Genomic DNA, 19,035 nt, shown 5'->3' with positions numbered 1-19,035 from the left:
ATGCACAACAAATCCCCCTTCATTCCAAAAATGTTCCAGAACGTGTAAATATATTTGGAATGTCTAAAAGGGCTTTTCATAAGTCTTCTTCTAAAGATTGGGTGCATGAACCTTGCTTGTACCATAACTTGGCCAAAGTCTTTTTGAAGAATCTTATCCAACGCACCATTTGGTTTTTTAGGTTCCTTTTCAATGAACCAATTTCAAGTTACAATGTTTGATAGAGATGGAATTGGCAACTGTTACACCTGTGGCAATGACAGCACCTACTACGCTATAGATTATAGCGGCTACGATTGCAGAAATGAATCGCTTTGTTTGTAGAAAACTGCTCTCTGGTCAAGGTCTTTCTCGCTTGCTCCAGGATTTGCGTAATCCGCTCTTGGGAATATCCGATGTGCGTCTGGTACCAGGCTTGGATTTCTGGCGACAGGATCTCGGACACGTTGAATTGTCTTTCAACCAAAACGCGTGGATCCAAGCTGATGTAGATCTTCTGGGATAGAATCCTCTTGTTCGTCAGTATGAATCCTGCGGTGTCCTGCAGCATGATCCCGGATGAAGGACCTGGCACAGCAATCGGCTCGGCGTGGAACTCCTTCCCCAAGATTAGGATATAAACGATGGCGATCATCTTAGTCGGCATCTTGTACCTTCAAAATTGTATGACACATATGAATACATGCATCTTTAACTTTTTATCCTGCAAGAAAAGGGTTAATGCTATCATGTATCCTTGATTGGCATAGGTTCTTTTTTTGAACAGAGTAAGTTCTCAGTTTTAAAGGTAAGTTAAGAGATGTTTAGTTACAGAGGAAACACACATGAGGATGGTTAGTACACATGTGTGTTCATACAATACCAATCCTGGCTTCAGTCTTTAGCTAGAACCGTAAAATCTCTTCACCTCTCTTCATCCAACTCCTATCTCGCGAAGTCGTGATCTAGGATGACAAACACGCAACTGGTTAATGTGCACCCATTTTTCTACAATTTCATCCCCCTTAGGGATTTTTATCTTGTAGACCACAGGTGACAACTTGTCAGTGATGACATAAGGTCCTTTCCAGGAAGGTAAGAACTTTCGCTCCTTCACTTGATCCCGAGCGAAGTTATAGAGATAAACCTGATCGGAAATTTGATATTCCTTCTGGCTGGTCTTTAGATCGTAGTATGTCTTAGCACTTATTGCGGCTTTCTCTATATTCTTCTGGGCGAATGCAAAAGCATGCTGAAGGTGCTTGCGTAGATTTTCCACATATTGATAAGATGTAGCATTTATTAAATTGTGGTCTGTCGTCCGGTATAGCAAATGTTGGGGTAACACCATCCTCCTGCCAGTGATCATTTCAAAGGGAGAAAATTTGGTTGCTGCGCTTGGGGTGGCTCTGATGGCCATAAGAACCAAAGGCAATTTGACATCCCAGTCCTTACCGGATTCATGGACAAACTTTTTTAGAATGTTCACAATGGATTGGTTGTAGCATTCCACTCCACCACTAGAGGCTGGCCGATAAGCTATATGTAGCTTCTTTTTTACCCTCCAGTATCTCCCACATCTTTGTCATTACCTCACTAGTGAAATGACTTCCACGATCGGACTCGATGCGTTGGGGAAGACCAAACCTGGAAAATATGTGGTTAATGAGAAGAGATGCACATACGCTTGAACTGCATGTTTTACAAGGCAAACATTCCACCCATTTTATGAACAAGCAAGTCACGGTTAGCATGTATCTGTTGCCTTTTGATGAGGTTGTTACTGGTCCGATGAAGTCAATTTGGATGTATGACCATGGCATGGACATCCCCCTTTTCATCAGCGGCGCTCGATGAGTGGGTGTCTGTGGCTGGAATTGAGGGCAGATCAGACATCCTTGACAATACTTGCGAACATCTTGCAACATATGTGGCCAATAAGCGTAGTCCCGTAACAACTCGTACGTCAACTTCTCACCTTGGTGACCAGCTGTCGGGGCATCATGGGCGTGTTGTAGCATCAAACCTCGGTATGTTGCGGGCACTACCCATTGCGTGATACCATTCTTCGAGGTCCTAATCAACAATCCATCCTGTAATGAGAATTGGGACTTACCCTTCATCAAAATCCGTAACTCCTCTTTGCCATCGCAATCTTCCGTATTTATGGGACAATTCTGTGGATCTTCAATGCGTTTATAAAAAGTACCACTAATTGGATATTATTCCATGCAATTCGACACCTGCAACCAGTATACGCTCATTTCCTACATCCGTATGGAAAGAACAGCCTTCCACATATACATATGGTAATGATTTGCAGTACTCCTCTTCATAAGATTTATATGGGGATGATGATTGTTCCTCCAAGAAATCACTTTCTGGTGACTTACCTCCCTGTTCCGCATTGGAACAGTCATGCAGTTCAGCTAATCCTTGAGAAACTGGGTTCCTATTATTTTTATACCTGATCTCCAATGGCCATCCCATTAAGGACATCGTCCAGGCGGTTATCCTGCTGTTTGACAGATTTCCATCCTTGATCCTGTCACTTTGCAAATATTGCAGTGGTTGATGTGCAGTTTCCACAATGATCTTTTCACCTTGGATAAAACTCCTAAAATATTGTAAAGACCATACGGTTGACAGTAATGCTTTCTCACAACTGTTGAATAAGGATTTGCTGGCATAGGCGATGATCTTGTTCAGGTTTTCCTTTTTCTGGAAAAGGACTGCACTCATGCTTTTGTCAGTGAAACCTGTTTCCACGAAGAAAGGTTTTCCACCCTCTGGATATGCAAGGCATGGGGCCTGGATAAGCTTGGCCGTGAGTTCATTCACAGCTTGCTCATGACGCTCACTCCATTCCCATTTCACTCCTTTCTTCAGCAACTGTAAAAAGTTTTGTAATTTCGGCATAATTATCTATAAACTTACGGGAATAGTTCATCATGCCCAAGAAAGATCTCAACTCCAACTCCAATCAGTGTGGGGTGTTTAATTGTCACGAAATATCGGCCTTTGACCTGAAACAAATCACATAGGAAGTTAGGGTGAGTGTACTTTTCCTGTTTTCTGATAGCGTGACCTCTCTGCAGCGTCGCGACCTCTGGTGAATCCTTCACATTCCTGCTGCAGGGAACAGGAGTAATAGCCCCCACCTTAGGGGAAAGCTGGACTAAGTCACAGTTTATAGACTGTTCACAGCCTGACGCTTATACGATAGGATCACTTGTTGGAGAAGACACAGGATTGTATGGATCGACAAGATTAGTCTGTAAAATAGAGAACATATTAGACACCTCTTCCCTGGCCCCAACTTTAGGGTCAGGAGTACTGCAAGGCAAAATATGATTAGAAATCAATTTAGATTCTTCCTCAACCACCTTGATAACCTTGCGTTGGCCTGGGCTCTGACCCTGCCCTATTTGCTTTATGGGGCTGAGCTGGGACCTGGAGTTGCCCCTAAAAAAGGTTCAGGCTGTTTTCCTTGGGACCCCTGGGACAACTTATTTACAAGGTCATACAGCTGGGTCATTTGTTCAGCCAGTTGATCAAACCTGTTTGGTTTGCGTACATTTTGATTTTGTTGGGCTGCCTGGTTATTGCTGGGTGACCTACTCCTAGGTGAATTTGAGGGTTCCTGCCTATCTTCCCTTTATTGTCTGGGCCTGTTCCAGTTCCTGTATCCCTGTGAACCCCTATTGTTAAAGGACCTATATCCCTGGGGACCCCTATTGGAATAGGAACGGTAGTTAGACCTTTCAGCACCAGACTTATCTCCCTCTGACCCATTGAGGTTTTGGGGTTTTATCTGTTTGGGTCCTACCTGTTGTCGCTGGGTTTGTTGGACAGGTCCTGTAGATTGAGGGTATTTACGTGGCTGCATTTCAAATCCCAAGCTAGGGTTTACCTTAGCTTCAGCTACATTTTAGCTCTGGGGACTTTTTGAACCTCCTCTCACCTGTAGCATGGCACTCACTGATATTATACAGTGTGGTGGCAGCAGTCACCAACCTATCCAAGGGGGCTTCAAAATCTCTAGCTAGGCCAAGTTTGATTTGGGTTGGCATTGCATCATAGAACAGCTGTTTAAACTCTTCAGATTCCCAATTTGGGGACCTATATGCTAACCCATAGGCATTTTTAAGGACAGAGAGGAATTCACGGAGACTCTGATTGGGCCTACATGTAAGCTTATATATCTCACGTTTTGCAGCAGTAAGGGTTCGGTAAGGTCCGAATTCTAGTTTAATTTCATGCAAAACATCCTGCCAATTTTGAATTCCTCTATCCCTAAAGGAAATAAAATAATGACGGTACCCATCATCAAATGCCCATGGTAGGAATCTGATCTTGTCAACATCAGAGTACAACTTTAAAGAATCCATAGTGGACTCATACAGTTCTAAGTGGTTTGCTATTTGAGGAGAACCTTTCTTAGAGACAGTGGCGTCGCTAGGTCAAAACATCCGGGGCTTGAGCCCCGGATGTTTTGTTCAGTGCCCCGAATGTTATGCTGCCTGCCTGCCTCTTAATTGATTGGTCCCTAGCCTGGGCAGCCAGTGGCAAATCCTGCAAGCAACCAAAGCACCACCCCCCCCCCCCCCGACCAGTACCGCGGCACGCCCACACTTACCTGCGGGCTACTGGCGCCGGTTTACTCATTCAGGACTCAGCAGCGCAGCGCACAGCCACTGACTGCATAGGGGGGTGGACCCAGACCCGGCAGAGGCAGAGCGTGCAGGCTGGTGGCAGAGTTGAAGACTCACGTCACACTGCGTGCCTGCCTGCACGCCTGCTGGACCTGGTAGCAAGGTGAGGGCGGCAGCGCGGCAAACTTCAAGAGTGTGTCAGCCAGAGCCTGGTCGACTAGTTAGAATACTGTGCAAGAAGAACTGTGGTGCTTTGGTTGCTCTCCCTCACCCTGGCCCCAGTGCCCTGCTGAGCCTGTGACTAGAATAAAAAAGTATGTACCTTACCCAGCGGGGGATCTGTGGATGGCACTGTTATGGGGAGGGGGATCTGTGGATGGAACAGTTATGGGAAGGGGGATCTGTGGATGGCACTGTTATGGGGAGGGGGATCTGTGGATGGAACAGTTATGGGAAGGGGGATCTGTGGATGGCACTGTTATGGGGAGGGGGATCTGTGATCACATTAGTTGAAGATCTATAAAAGGAACCTTTATTCACATAAAAGATTTCTCTCCTGCAGCGCAATCCTTCCATATATCTTTATACAGCGGACTTTTCCCACATTGTCTTTGGATTTGCAGCGCTAGAGAGGACAAGTATTTTCAACAGAGACTTTATTTTATTTTATTTATGACAATGAGTTCACTGTACTACAATGGCCCCCACAGTCACCAGATCTCAACCCAATAGAGCATCTTTGGGATGTGGTGGAACGAGAGCTTCGTGCCCTGGATGTGCATCCCTCAAATCTCCATCAACTGCAACTATCAATATGGGCCAACATTTCTAAAGAATGCTATCAGCACCTTGTTGAATCAATGCCACGTAGAATTAAGGCAGTTCTGAAGGCAAAAGGGGGTCCAACACCGTATTAGTATGGTGTTCCTAATAATTCTTTAGGTGAGTGTATACACACACACACACACACACACATCGCATCCACATGGGTGAATCTTTTTTCTATTTTCATCTGAGTGCTGTTTTGCTTTATATATACAGTACAGACCAAAAGTTTGGACACACCTTCTCATTCAAAGAGTTTTCTTTATTTTCATGACTATGAAGGCATCAAAACTATGAATTAACACATGTGGAATTATATACATAACAAACAAGTGTGAAACCTTAAAATATGTCATATTCTAGGTTCTTTAAAGTAGCCACCTTTTGCTTTGATTACTGCTTTGCACACTCTAGGCATTCTCTTGATGAGCTTCAAGAGGTAGTCCCCTGAAATGGTCTTCCAACAGTCCTGAAGGAGTTCCCAGAGATGCTTCGCACTTGTTGGCCCTTTTGCCTTTACTCTGCGGTCCAGCTCACCCCAAACCATCTCGATTGGGTTCAGGTCCGGTGACTGTGGAGGCCAGGTCATCTGGCGCAGCACCCCATCACTCTCCTTCACGGTCAAATAGCCCTTACTTTGAAAGTTTTCCCAATTTTTCGGCTGACTGACTGACGTTCATTTCTTAAAATAATGATGGCCACTCGTTTTTCTTTACTTAGCTGCTTTTTTCTTGCCATAATACAAATTCTAACAGTCTATTCAGTAGGACTATCAGCTGTGTATCCCCCGGACTTCTCCTCAACGCAACTGATGGTCCCAACGCCATTTATAAGGCAAGAAATCCCACTTATTAAACCTGACAGGGCACACCTGTGAAGTGAAAACCATTTCAGGGGTCTACCTGTTGAAGCTCATCAAGAGAATGCCAAGAGTGTGCAAAGCAGTAATCAAAGCAAAAGGTGGCTACTTTGAAGAACCTAGAATATGACATTTTCAGTTGTTTCACACTTGTTTGTTATGTATATAATTCCACATGTGTTAATTCATAGTTTTGATGCCTTCAGTGTGAATCTACAATTTTCATAGTCATGAAAATAAAGAAAACTCTTTGAATGAGAAGAAGGTGTGTCCAAACTTTTGGTCTGTACTGTACATATATATATATATAATATAATTATGAATATATAAATTGAACCTCATACAGCAGGTGTGCCTCAAGGATATGCATCTTTGTCAAGCGATTGCTTATCCATGAAATAACCTTGTTCCCTCCAGACAGACATGTCTTAGGAAGTTGGTTTACTCCTTACAGATAATCCCATATCTTTAGTAATAACTTTTAAATACAATGTCTGTTTTATGTTCGCAATTATTTTTATATAAACTGAACTTGCCATGAACTCATCTTGGCTTCCTCATCCACATAATAGAACTTTGGTTCAGGCTGATTTTATTCTTAAAGGCAATGAGAGGAGCATTCATTTTGATTATAATGTCATTAGATAATATTGTATACGTATGAAAATGCACAACAGTGTGACCCGCACCTATCAGACATTGAGGGCATATCCTAGCGTTATGCCCCCATTGTCTTAGACGGGAATACCCCTTTAAGTAGGAAAGCTCGCTGTGTAACATCAGGCATCAGATCTGCAAGACACTTATTCCGTTTCTTTTAATGAGAGCACTAAACTAGTTTTCTACTGGCTAACACTGTACTAGACGTTTTCCTTTTGACTCAAAGGACTTATATTTCTGTCTCTATCAACGCAGTCCTTCTTATTCTCCATATCTGTTCTTCAGAGAGTACTTAAGAATCGCATCTCTTATCAGGACAGCGTAGCTCTCCAGTTCAGATTTGCTGTGGATTGCCTCAGCAGCGGAAATGCTCTTTCTACTGGAAAGTTCATTAACTCTATCAGTATCTCTACCTCTAAGTAAAGATTATTACTATCTACCAAATCAACTGTTATGAATGAGCTTGGCCATTTCGCTTCAGCCACAGATGCCTGGTTTTGGAAAAGAGCTGCTTCAGAGATCTTCAACAACATACCAGATCCTCGATGATGGTATCAGATCCCTTCTATCTTCAGGTTCAGTTAGGCTACTTTCACACTTGCGGCAGAGAGATCCGGCAAGCAGTTCCGTCGCCGGAACTGCCTGCCGGATCAGGCAAAATGTATGCTAACTGATGGCATTAGTAAGACTGATCAGGATCCTGATCAGTCTTAAAAATGCCTGATCAGTCGAAAAAATGCATTGAAATGCCGGATCCGTCTTTCCGGTGGCATCCGGCAAAAACGGATCCGGCATTTATTTTTTCACCTTTTTTTCAGTCTGCGCATGCGCATACCGGAAGGACGGATCCGGCATTCCGGTATTCTGAATGCCGGATCCGGCACTAATACATTCCTATGGGAAAAAATGCCTGATCAGGCATTCAGGCAAGTCTTCAGTTTTTTTAGCCGGAGATAAAACCGTAGCATGCTACGGTTTTCTCTTTTGCCTGATCAGTCAAAACGACTGAACTGAAGACATCCTGATGCAAACTGAACGGATTACTCTCTATTCAGAATGCATGGGGACATACCTGATCAGTTATTTTCCAGTATAGAGCCCCTGTGACGGAACTCTATGCCGGAAAAGAACAACGCAAGTGTGAAAGTAGCCTAACACTGAGCAATGATGGCTCATCAGGCCTTTTTGTGGCTGAAGAAGAACCTTGCAAAAGGAGAAAACAGTTTTTTACTTATTACTAGTAATCATTACTGCAGATGTTGGCTCTCAAGGTTTAGGGTGCTTATTTGTAAGACCAGTATATGCACTTACGCAGGTATAGCATAATGAAGCCCAAGCAGCCAATGCTGATAATGGTAGCTGTCTTGCTCTTTTATCAGATAGATGTCACAGGGTGAAGCTGAATTTCTACTATTTCCTGAATAAAGTAGGAAGCTCCAGTAAAGGACCTGTATGGCCACCAGACTCAGCTGTATGTCGGAGTTGTACCTTTGCAGATCTAAAGATTATAGATGATGCTCTTCAATGGAAGCAACCATCTCCTGTACATCCTTCCTTAGAATCGCAGAGAAGCCAATCTTGATTGTACATACTTTCCAGAGCCGTTCGCTCCTATTCATTTCTATAGGGCCAGCACTCAGCTATTTGCGACAGCCCCACAGGAATGAATGGAGGGCGACCGCGCATGTGGTTTACGTGACCTAAGTTGAAGGCTATGTTTACAAGCCTTGGTGTGGGTCTCAGGAGGTGGGACCCACACCTATCAGACAATGGGAGCATATCCTAGCAACATGCCCCCATTGTCTGAGATCGCACAACTGGGGATGAGCAAACTTTTGTTTCAAGTTTGGCGTACAAGGTTTGGGTTATCTAAGCATTCCGTTATGGATTTCACTACCACGGACCATAACGGAATTCTTAGATAACCCAAACCTTGTACTCTGAACTTGGAACACAAGTTTGCTCATCCCTAGACACTGCCACTTTAAACCAACCAGTAGGTGATGTCAGACCAATGTGTCTAAAGATGCACTGAATGTGCCAGCCTGAGATAGTCTGTTCAATCTGGCAGATCTTTAGACTGTCTAGTCTACACTGTCTAAATATTAGAAACGAATAGTAAATCTGCACATTTTAGTCACATGGATTAGACAAGCTAATTGTATGGTCTATAAATCAGCAGGAGACACTTTCCCTGGTAGATCTAAGGGTTTATATACTTCCTGGGCTGAGAGGGTGGACTCTTTGGTAGATGCCATCTACAGGATTGTTACTTTTTTTTTTTATGCTGTTATGGTATGGCCACACGTAGCGCATCCTCCATGGATTATACAAAGCAGAAAGTGCAGAGTGTATCTGCCCAAAATCCACATCTGATCACGCCGTAGAATTGCTGCATTTTGAAAGGGTGAAATCCGTGGCACATATCCATAACGTGAACTGACATGCTACAGAATTAAAAATCTGCACCACTTGTCAAGTTATATGCGGATTTAGGTGCACACACTATCCACAGCATGTGGATACACTTTTTTTTAAACCCCTTCCTGACATATCATACGTGTGTGGCGGAAGTCAGGTTTTTTAACCACCTCCCGACCACCTAACGCAGGGATGCGTCCTGCGGGCGGCCGGGTTATTCCTCCTGGACGCATCGATGCGTCATCTCGCGTGAGCAGAGATTTCCTGTGAACGCGCGCTCACAGGATCTCAGGGTAATCGAGTTGATCTACAGCCTACCAGCAGCGATCATTCGCTGGCAGGCTGTAGATGCGATTTTTTTTAACCCCAGAAAGGTATATTAGACGCTGTTTTGTTAACAGCGTCTGATATACCCGCTACCTGGTCCTCTGGTGGTCCCTTTTGCTTGGATCGACCACCAGAGGACACAGGCAGCTCTGTAAGTAGCACCAATCACCACACTACACTACATCCCCCCTTTCACTTATTAACCCCTGATCACCCCATATAGACTTCCTGATCACCCCCCTGTAAGGCTCCATTCAGACGTCCGTATGCGTTTTGCGGATCCGCAAAACAAGGACACCGGCAATGTGCTTTCCGCATTTTGCGGATCCGCACATTGCCAGAACTATATAGAAAATGCTTTTTCTTGTCCGCAATTGCGGACAAGAATAGGACATGTTCTATATTTTTGTGGAACGGAAGTGCGGACCCGGAAGTGCAGATCCGCAATTCCGGATCCGAGCGGGACAAAGTCTGTCCCCATAGAAATGAATGGGTCCGCAATTCCATTCCGCAAAATGCGGAACAAGATTGCGGACATGTGAATGGGGCCTAAGGGTCCCTTATCACCGCCAGTTAGTTAGCCACTTGTTAGGTAGTTAGCGCCCACCGCACCGCAGTCACTGATTAGTTGCTGATTAGCGTCATCGCTGTCGCTAATCAGCACTAGTACTATATAGTATCTGTAAGTGATCAAGACTGATCGCAATCAGATCTATATCAGTACATTAGGGTCACCTTAGGCTCTACAAAAAACGCAGTGTTCGCCCGATCAGGTCTAATCTTGTGCGCACACTTGCGTTCAGTCCGCCCCACCGCAGTGACAGAAATGTTTTTTTTCTGATCACTGCAAAAACACAGTAAAATCTCTGCGGCGCTATAAAGATCACTTTTGAGCTTTTTGGATCTTTATTAGCGATCGCAGCTTTTTTTTCATCCACATTGATCGATGCGAATGAAGAAATCTGTGCCGTTCATTTTTTCTTTCAGCCCAGAGGCTGAACGGAAAAAAAAAATCTCATTACCCGTATGCTCAATATAAGGCCTCATGCACACTACAGTGCAGTTTTTTGCGATCCGCAAACCGCGGATGCGCAAAAAACAGAAGGCGCCCATGTTGACTTCCGCAATTTGCGGAACGGAACGGGCGCCGGCAATATAAATGCCTATTCTTGTCCACAAAGCGCGGACAAGAATAGGACAGGTTATATTTTTTTGTGGGGCCGCGGAACGGAGCCATGGATGTGGACAGCACACGGAGTGCTGTCCGCATCTTTTGCGGCCCCATTGAAATGAATGGGTCCGCATCAGAGCTGCCAAAACGGCGGCTCGGATGCGGACCCAAACAACGGTCGTGTGCATGAGGCCTAAGGAGAATAGCAGAAACTCCTAATGCTGGCCATACATGTAATGATTGCGGAGACCCTCAAATACCAGGGCAGTACAAACACCCCACAAATGACCCCATTTTGGAAAGAAGACACCCCAAGGTATTTGCTGAGGGGCATATTGAGTCCATGAAAGATTGAACTTTGTCACAAATTAGCGGAAAGGGAGACTTTGAGAGAGAAAATAAAATAAAAATCTATTTCCGCTAACTTGTGCCAAAAAAAAAAATCTATGAACTCGCCATGCCCCTCACGGAATACCTTGGGGTGTCTTCTTTCCAAAATGGGGTCACATGTGGGGTATTTATACTGCCCTGGCATTTTAGGGGCCCTAAAGCGTGAGAAGAAGTCTGGTAGCCAAATGCCTAAAAATGCCCTCTTAAAAGGTACTCGTTGGACTTTCGGCCCCTTTGCGCATCTTGGCTGCAAAAAAGTCACACATGTGGTATCGCCGTACTCAGGAGAAGTAGGGCAATGTGTTTTGGGGTGTCTTTACATATACCCATGCTGGGTGAGAGAAATCTCTGTAAATTGACAACTTTGTGTAAAAAAATGGGAAAAGTTGTCTTTTACAGAGATATTTCTCTCACCCAGCATATGTATATGTAAAAATACACCCCAAAACACATTGCCCTACTTCTCCTCAGTACGGCGATACCACATGTGACACTTTTTTGCAGCCTAGGTGCGCAAAGGGGCCCAAATTCCAATGAGTACTTTTAGGATTTCACAGGGCATTTTTTACGCATTTGGATTCCAAACTACTTCTCACGCTTTAGGGCCCCTAAAATACCCCACAACTGACCCCATTTTGGAAAAAAAAGACACCCCAAGGTATTTTGTGAGGGGTATGGCGAGTTCATGTAAAATAGTATTTTTTGTCACAAGTTAGTGGAATATGAGACTTTGTAAGAGAAAAAAATAAAATAAAAATCTTTTTCCGCTAACTTGTGCCAAAAAAAAATATTCTAGGAACTCGCCATGCCCCTCACGGAATACCTTGGGGTGTCTTCTTTCCAAAATGGGGTCACTTGTGGGGTATTTATACTGCCCTGGTATTTTAGGGGCCCTAAAGCATGAGAAGTAGTTTGGAATCCAAATGCGTAAAAAATGCGCTGTGAAATCCTAAAGGTAATCATTAAAATTTGGGCCCCTTTGTGCACCTAGGCTGCAAAAAAGTGTCACATATGTGGTATCGCCATACTCAGGAGAAGTAGGGAAATGTGTTTTGGGGTATATGTAAAAATACACCCATACTGTGTGAGAAATATCTCTGTAAATGACAACTTTAAAAAAAAAAAAATTATACAAAGTTGTCAATTTACAGAGATATTTCTCTTACCCAGCATGGGTATATGTAAAAATACACCCCAAAACACATTGTCCTACTTCTCCTGAGTACGGCGATACCACATGTGACACTTTTTTGCAGCCTAGGTGCGTAAAGGGGCCGAAAGTCCAACAAGTACCTTTAGGCTTTACAGGGTTGCTCACAATTTAGCACCGCCCAAAATGCCAGAACAGTAAACACACCCAACAAGTGTCCCCATTTCGGAAAGTAGACACCCCAAGGTACTCACTGAGGGGCAATGTGAGTCCGTGGGAGATTTTATTTATTTTTTGCCAGAAGTTAGCAGAAATGGAAACTTTATTATTTATTTTTTTTTCTCAGAAAGTGTCATTTTCCGCTAACTTATGAAAAAAAATTAAATCATACATGATCTCACCATGCCCCTCTGCGAATACTTTGGGGTGTCTTCTTTATAAAATGGGGTCATTTGGGGGGTATTTATACTATCCTGGCATTCTAGCACCTCAAGAAACATGACAGGTGCTCAGAAAGTCAGAGCCGCTTCAAAATGCGGAAATTCAAATTTTTGTACCATAGTTTGTAAATGCTATAACTTTTGCGCAAACCAATAAATATACACTTATTGGATTTTTTTTTATCAAAGACATGTAGCACAATAAATTCTGACACAAACTTGTATAGAAATTTAATTATATTTGAACAATTTAACCAGAGAAAGTTAAAAATACACTTTTTTTGAGAACATTGCGGCCTATTTTGATTAATATCGGAAAAATAAAAAATCTTAGCAGCAATCAAATACCACCAAAAGAAAGCTGTATTTGTGAGAAGAAAAGGAGGTAAAATTCATTTGGATGGTAAGTTGTATGACCGAGCAATAAACCGTGAAAGTAGTGTAGGTCAGAATTGTAAAAAGTGGTCTGGTCATTAAGGGGGTTTAAGCTAGGGGGGCTGAGGTGGTTAACATGGCACTGGCTCGGCTCCTTTTTTAAGTTGACTATTGTGGCATTTAACCTCTCACTTCTGACCACGACATCTGAGGAGGGGGCTTCCCTTGAGAGCCAAACTCCCCCCCTCCCCAACCAGAACGAGATTGCAGGAACCATTTGATTACTATGGCAACTGGGAGCCTTGTGATGGCTTCCAGGAATGCAAATGTGAAGTTCCTGTTAGGCTTTGCCCTGGAAAGGGCATAATGGGAACCTAGCATCTTGCCAAATATTACAATAGTATTTTATTGCAGTCTATGGTATACGCTCCCTTTTCACATTTGGCAGCCGGGAGCCTTGTGAAGGCTGCCAGACCGACAAATGTAAAGTTCCTATTAGTCCTTGCCTCGGGGAGGGCATTATGGGAACCTAGTGTTGTGCCATAGACTACAATAGTATTTTTTTGCAGTCTATGGTATAAGCTGCCTTTCCACATTTTACAATTAAAGAAAACATCGGTATTGCCACATCTGGAGATGCCAAAACTTTTACAAAGTAAAAGAATCCCATACTGTGAATGGTGTAGCAAAAAGAAAAGAAATACCTGAATAGCTGTTTTGTGGTTTGTTTGTGTTTTTTTTGTCACTTCACCTGATAAAAAGTCATCAAAAAGTCATACATACCCCACAATGGTACCAATTAAACCCTCACCTTGTACCACAAAAAAAAAGCCCTTAGGCTTCTTTCACACTAGCGTTAGGCTTGTCCAGCAGGGGAACAGTCTGCCGGATCTGTACTAACGCTTGCACACGTGTGCTGCCGGGCCCCATTCACTATAATGCGGATGGGTGGGAGACGCAGCCGCAGCCCGGCAAACATGCCAAGAGGCAGCTGGACAAATACTGCAGTACTTCCGGCAGCATACGTGTGCAAGTGTTAGTACGGATCCGGCAGGCTGTTCCCCTTCCGGAACAGCTTGCCGGACAAGCCTAAAGGGCTCTTTCACACGAGCGGATGCTGTGCGGGTAATCCCCTGCGTGAAAGAGTGCCAAGCCGCGCTCCGGACAGCAGAGAGACGGAGCATTAACATGATTGATAATGCTCCGTGCCTCTGATCTTTTTACTACAAAATCCGTGAGATAAAGTTGTCACCGTGATTTTGTAGTAAAAAGGTCACAGAGAGGCACGAGCATTATCAATCATGTTACTGCTCCGTGTCTATGCTGTCCGGAACGGGGCTTGGCTCTCTTTCACGCAGCGTATTACCAGCACGGCGTCCGCTCGTGTGAAAGAGCCCTAATGCTAATGTGAAAGAAGCCTTACACACCTCCATCGATGGAAATTAAAAAGTTACAGGCGTCAGAATAGGACAATGTAAATACCTTTTTCCCAAAGTTTTATTTTGTAAATGTATTAACACATAACAAAAATGATATAGATTTGGTATCACTGTAACCATACTGACCGTTAAAAGTAATAGTAATTTTTACTGCCAGGTTTCGGCAGGAGCTATGTATTTCGGCTGGGCTTCTGCCGGTCTCACAGGTAATCACTATGCTGTATATAATTGCAGCTAGAACTTTGGCGCATCAAGTTTCTGTATGGATTTCAAAGAAAAGATCAGTGCACAAAATCTCCCATATGAACAAGCGTTATCGCTGTCTGCATGGTAGGATTAGTAAATCTGTCCCTACGCATTTACATTCAGCTGCTAAATAATAATTCTCAATGCGTCAACATTTAAGTGGATTAACCCCCCTTTTTTTTACGCTAACTTGCCCTTTAATTGCATACCAGAGAGACTTCCCACAGGCCTTTGCTTCTGGTTTAGTATTTCCATGGGTGGGGACAAAACAAGTAAAAACCCATGAGATTATATGACTGTTTAGCGAAGTTCAGCCCGAGATGAATGTGATGAAAGTGTCAGTCGAGTGAAATAGAGGTCAGTGACATTTGGATAGGGACTAGGTTTTATAGGAAGTGTAGGAGGTACTGGAAAATGTAGTGTGTGCAGTTCGCAAGGTCAGAAGGCTACTGGTAGATCAGGCCCATCTGTTTTCATTTTATTGTGTCACTGGGCATGAACGTTAAATCATTTTTCTGACGAACCTCCTCCCCCCACCCCCACCCCCGTCAGTCCCACTAAACACTTTGGTCTGCCTCTCCCCATCCTGTAATGACAGATAACAGGGAAATAGCTTGCATGAAAGTGCAAAACAAAGTCTTTCATTGCAGATAGCTTAAAGGGCTTGTCCGGGTTCAGCCTCTCGGTTCATATCCTCTTCTTCACCCAGGCAGGCCCTCTGATACGAGCATCGGAGCATTTCATGCTCCGATACTCTCCCTTATTCCACTGTATCGCGCAGGGCAAGGGCTTTTTTGTTTACACGCCCTGATGTAAGCGGCTAGGGCAGCGATAAAGCCCGCCGATTAGTGTCGGTGATGTCACCGGGCTCACTAATAGGCAGAAGCCTAGCTTACCCATGGAGACCCGAGTACATCACCGGATTCCAGAAAAAGCCCTTGCCTTTGTGATTCAGCGCAGGGCAAAGGGGAGCATGAAACGCTCCGATGCTCATCTCAGAGGGTTGGGTGGGGGAAGATAAGGATCTGTCTGGGTTCAGCTCTGAACCTCGACAACCCCTTTAAATGGCATCTCTCAGCAGATGTGTCCCTATGACACTGGCTGACCTGTTACATGTGCACTCGGCAGCTGAAGACATCTGTGTAGGTCCCATGTTCATATGTGCCCGCATTGCTGAGCAAAATGATGTTTTATTATATGCAAATGCGAACACATATGAAAATGGGACCAACACAGATGCCTTCAGCTGCCAAGTGCACAAGTAACAGGTCAGGGTCATGGGTACAAATCTGCTGACAGATGCCCTTCTAGGTACATTTCACATGCAGCTTTTTTTGCAGCAGTCTTTGATGCATTTTTTTTTTTTTATGCCAGAAGGGAATAAGAAATATAAAGGAAGGACTTCTATTCCTGCTGTATCCACTTCTGGCTTCGGCTTAAAAGTCTGCCATAAAAAAACTATCGCAAAAATCTGCAGTAAGGGCTGATTCACACGACTGTGATCGTTCTAGGAGACACGGGTCATCTGTCAGCCACACTTCCCGGACTGACTGCGGCTCCCCTGACTCGAGCTGACTGTCTGTTCCTATCTGGTTGTGGCTCTGTTGTACTGTATTCATATCACCCGAAATCAGATAGGAACTGACTGCACCATTAATCACTATGATGCAGTCACCTCAAATCAGAGGGGCCACAGTTGGTCCGGGAGATGCAGCCGACATGTTGGCTGTGCTTCCTGGACTGATCAGTCATGGAAATCAGCTCTATGCCTGATAGGGATTGCCCACCATGCTTTCCTGGGTTTCTTTAGATCACCCTAACCATAGCAGTGTTTCATCTAGGCGTGCATCTATGCAATATTGAAGGGGTTAAACGGGTAGGCATACAGGGAAAATCCACCTGGAAATGAATCCTCCTTTCATCGTGTGTTTGACTTTTTAACTTTTAACACTATCCCTTTTAATGTCTACATCGTAGGGCGAAGCGTGAGAGCTGAGCTAGTGGACATCTGACGGCAACAGAGGAACAACTCCTCCTTCACTGATTCCCCCCTCCTTATTTCCTCTGGAGGTTTTTGGCATATAAGGCAGAAAAAATTTGTTTACAACAGACTGGATGTAGAACACGGAGGACGTAACACAGAGGACCTTGTGAGATACTGAAAAAACCTGCTTCACCCCCTCAGAAAAATGGCTGTCAGCACTGCCCAAGTGGGCAACCTCTCCATCTCCACCCAAGTGATTCCAGCAGGTGAGAACAATATTCCAGGACTTTCCGCTCTGCCTTCAACTAAGAGCTGGACTCATGCGCTTTCTCAGAAGAAAAAACAGCCCATTAAGTCGCTGAGTGCCGTGATCATCCTCATTGGGGTGCTGCACTTGTGTGTTGGGGTCTCCATGTACGTGGCTGAGAAGAATTACCTGTCACTTGTCTCACGCAGTGGAGCCTTTTTGATTAGTTTAGTGTTTATCGCCACTGGAATCATCACGGTGGTCTTTGCAAATGAGGAAAGTATTTTCAATATAAAAATGTGTCTTATCAGCCACGTGATAAACGCCACTTCTGCCGCCATTGGAATTGTTTTATATGCAATCCAGGTGCATACAGATGCTAACACATGTTGGACACGCGAGAACTCTACGCCCAACCGCTGCATTCCGAGTGATTCAGCTACTTCCTCTCCGGATTACTATGGCTACGGGAATTATTTCTACAGTTTTGATAGCTATGTTCATACTCTGCGTGTGTCGTTGAACGCTCTGATACTCTTTTATATTAAGGTTGGCCTCACCATTTCAAGCTGCATCATATTTTTGAAATGGAAGTCACTCAAAAAAGCCAGATACACCTTGCTTGGAAACTAAAATCCGCAGGGATGGAAGAGGATACCACAGATTATTGCCATATACAAAGTGTGTATTAGGTTTTGTATGGCAATAGTGATGTCATCAAGGAGCAGTGACATCCTCGCCCCCCTGAGAACTAAACCACACCTCTCAGTACCACATCCTTCTTGGACAAATATGCAAATGGTTAACAGAGACACTAACTCCTTCCAGAAAGAAAACCACCGAGCCTCCTCAGAAATATTGGGACAGAGTTATGCAAGCTTCTCACATCAACCAATCACAGTGCAGCTTTCATCTCTTAGACTGCTTTGGTGAAACTAAAGCCGAGCTCTGATTGGCTGCTATGGGTATCGAAGACAATTTTGGTAAATGAGGTCTAATTGCTTCTAAGAGATGTTAGAGCAGGCCATGATGATTGCCTGCTCATTGCTACTGTATGGGGATGAATGACCAGTACTACGATCGTTCTTCGCCATACAGTTCCATCGTTTGTCGGCAGTGTTGCCCGTTTAAACAGGGCAATGCGCTGCTGAAAAGCGACAATTTTTTCTGCCACATAAAAGATGTGAAAACCTGATAAACAGGAGTTTTTGTATAAGGGAATCAGCAGTAGCTTTACATAGGGCAATTATCAGGAATGAAAGCTCATTCCCAATAATTGCCCCGATCTTTGGCCCCCCTTTCTGATGACAACTACTAGAAGAACATTTCCCCTAAAATGAAGGATTCATCAGTAAACATACGCCATTGATTTGTTAACTCTAATGGACCCTTTCCTTACTATATTTGTATGTGGGACAGCTTGGTGACAGCCCCTGGGAACTGTAAAGGGACCCTTACTCTGCTGCCACCCAGTTTTCCCAAAAACAGTTTTGGTAAGTGCTTGTTCTGTTATTAACTTATGCAGTATTACATGCTTTGTATTCCTGTTATGTGTTTAATTATGAGCAGAATTTATAATCCTGACAATGATGAAATGGTGACGGTATTACCTCACAATTCTGATTGACCGACTTCTTAGGCAGATGCTATTTTTCTGTCTGCTTTAGGCTACATTCACATGTCCAGCAGCCTGATCTGGCACAAATGCCAGCTGGACAAAAAGCATGCATGCAATGTTTTTTGTCTGGCTGAAACACAGCATTTATACCGGAAAAGCTACCGGATCACCGCCGGGCTTCATTATATATGAATGTGACGAGAAACTTTTTATTTTTTTATTTTACTTTGTGTAAAAGACCATTATGGG

General features: G+C 43.9%; 1 long non-coding RNA gene across 1 annotated transcript; it reads left to right on the top strand.

Annotated features, from left to right (window-relative positions):
- Positions 1–15,171: 15,171 nt before the first annotated feature.
- Positions 15,172–18,865, top strand: LOC120981989. The gene is made up of 2 exons (XR_005774820.1): positions 15,172–15,294; positions 16,915–18,865. It is a non-coding gene; the product is annotated as an uncharacterized LOC120981989 (long non-coding RNA).
- Positions 18,866–19,035: the final 170 nt, after the last annotated feature.

The sequence above is a fragment of the Bufo bufo genome, chromosome 11, assembly GCF_905171765.1.
Source record: "Bufo bufo chromosome 11, aBufBuf1.1, whole genome shotgun sequence".
Taxonomy (NCBI): domain Eukaryota; kingdom Metazoa; phylum Chordata; class Amphibia; order Anura; family Bufonidae; genus Bufo; species Bufo bufo.
This window is presented reverse-complemented; position numbering and strand designations above follow the sequence as displayed.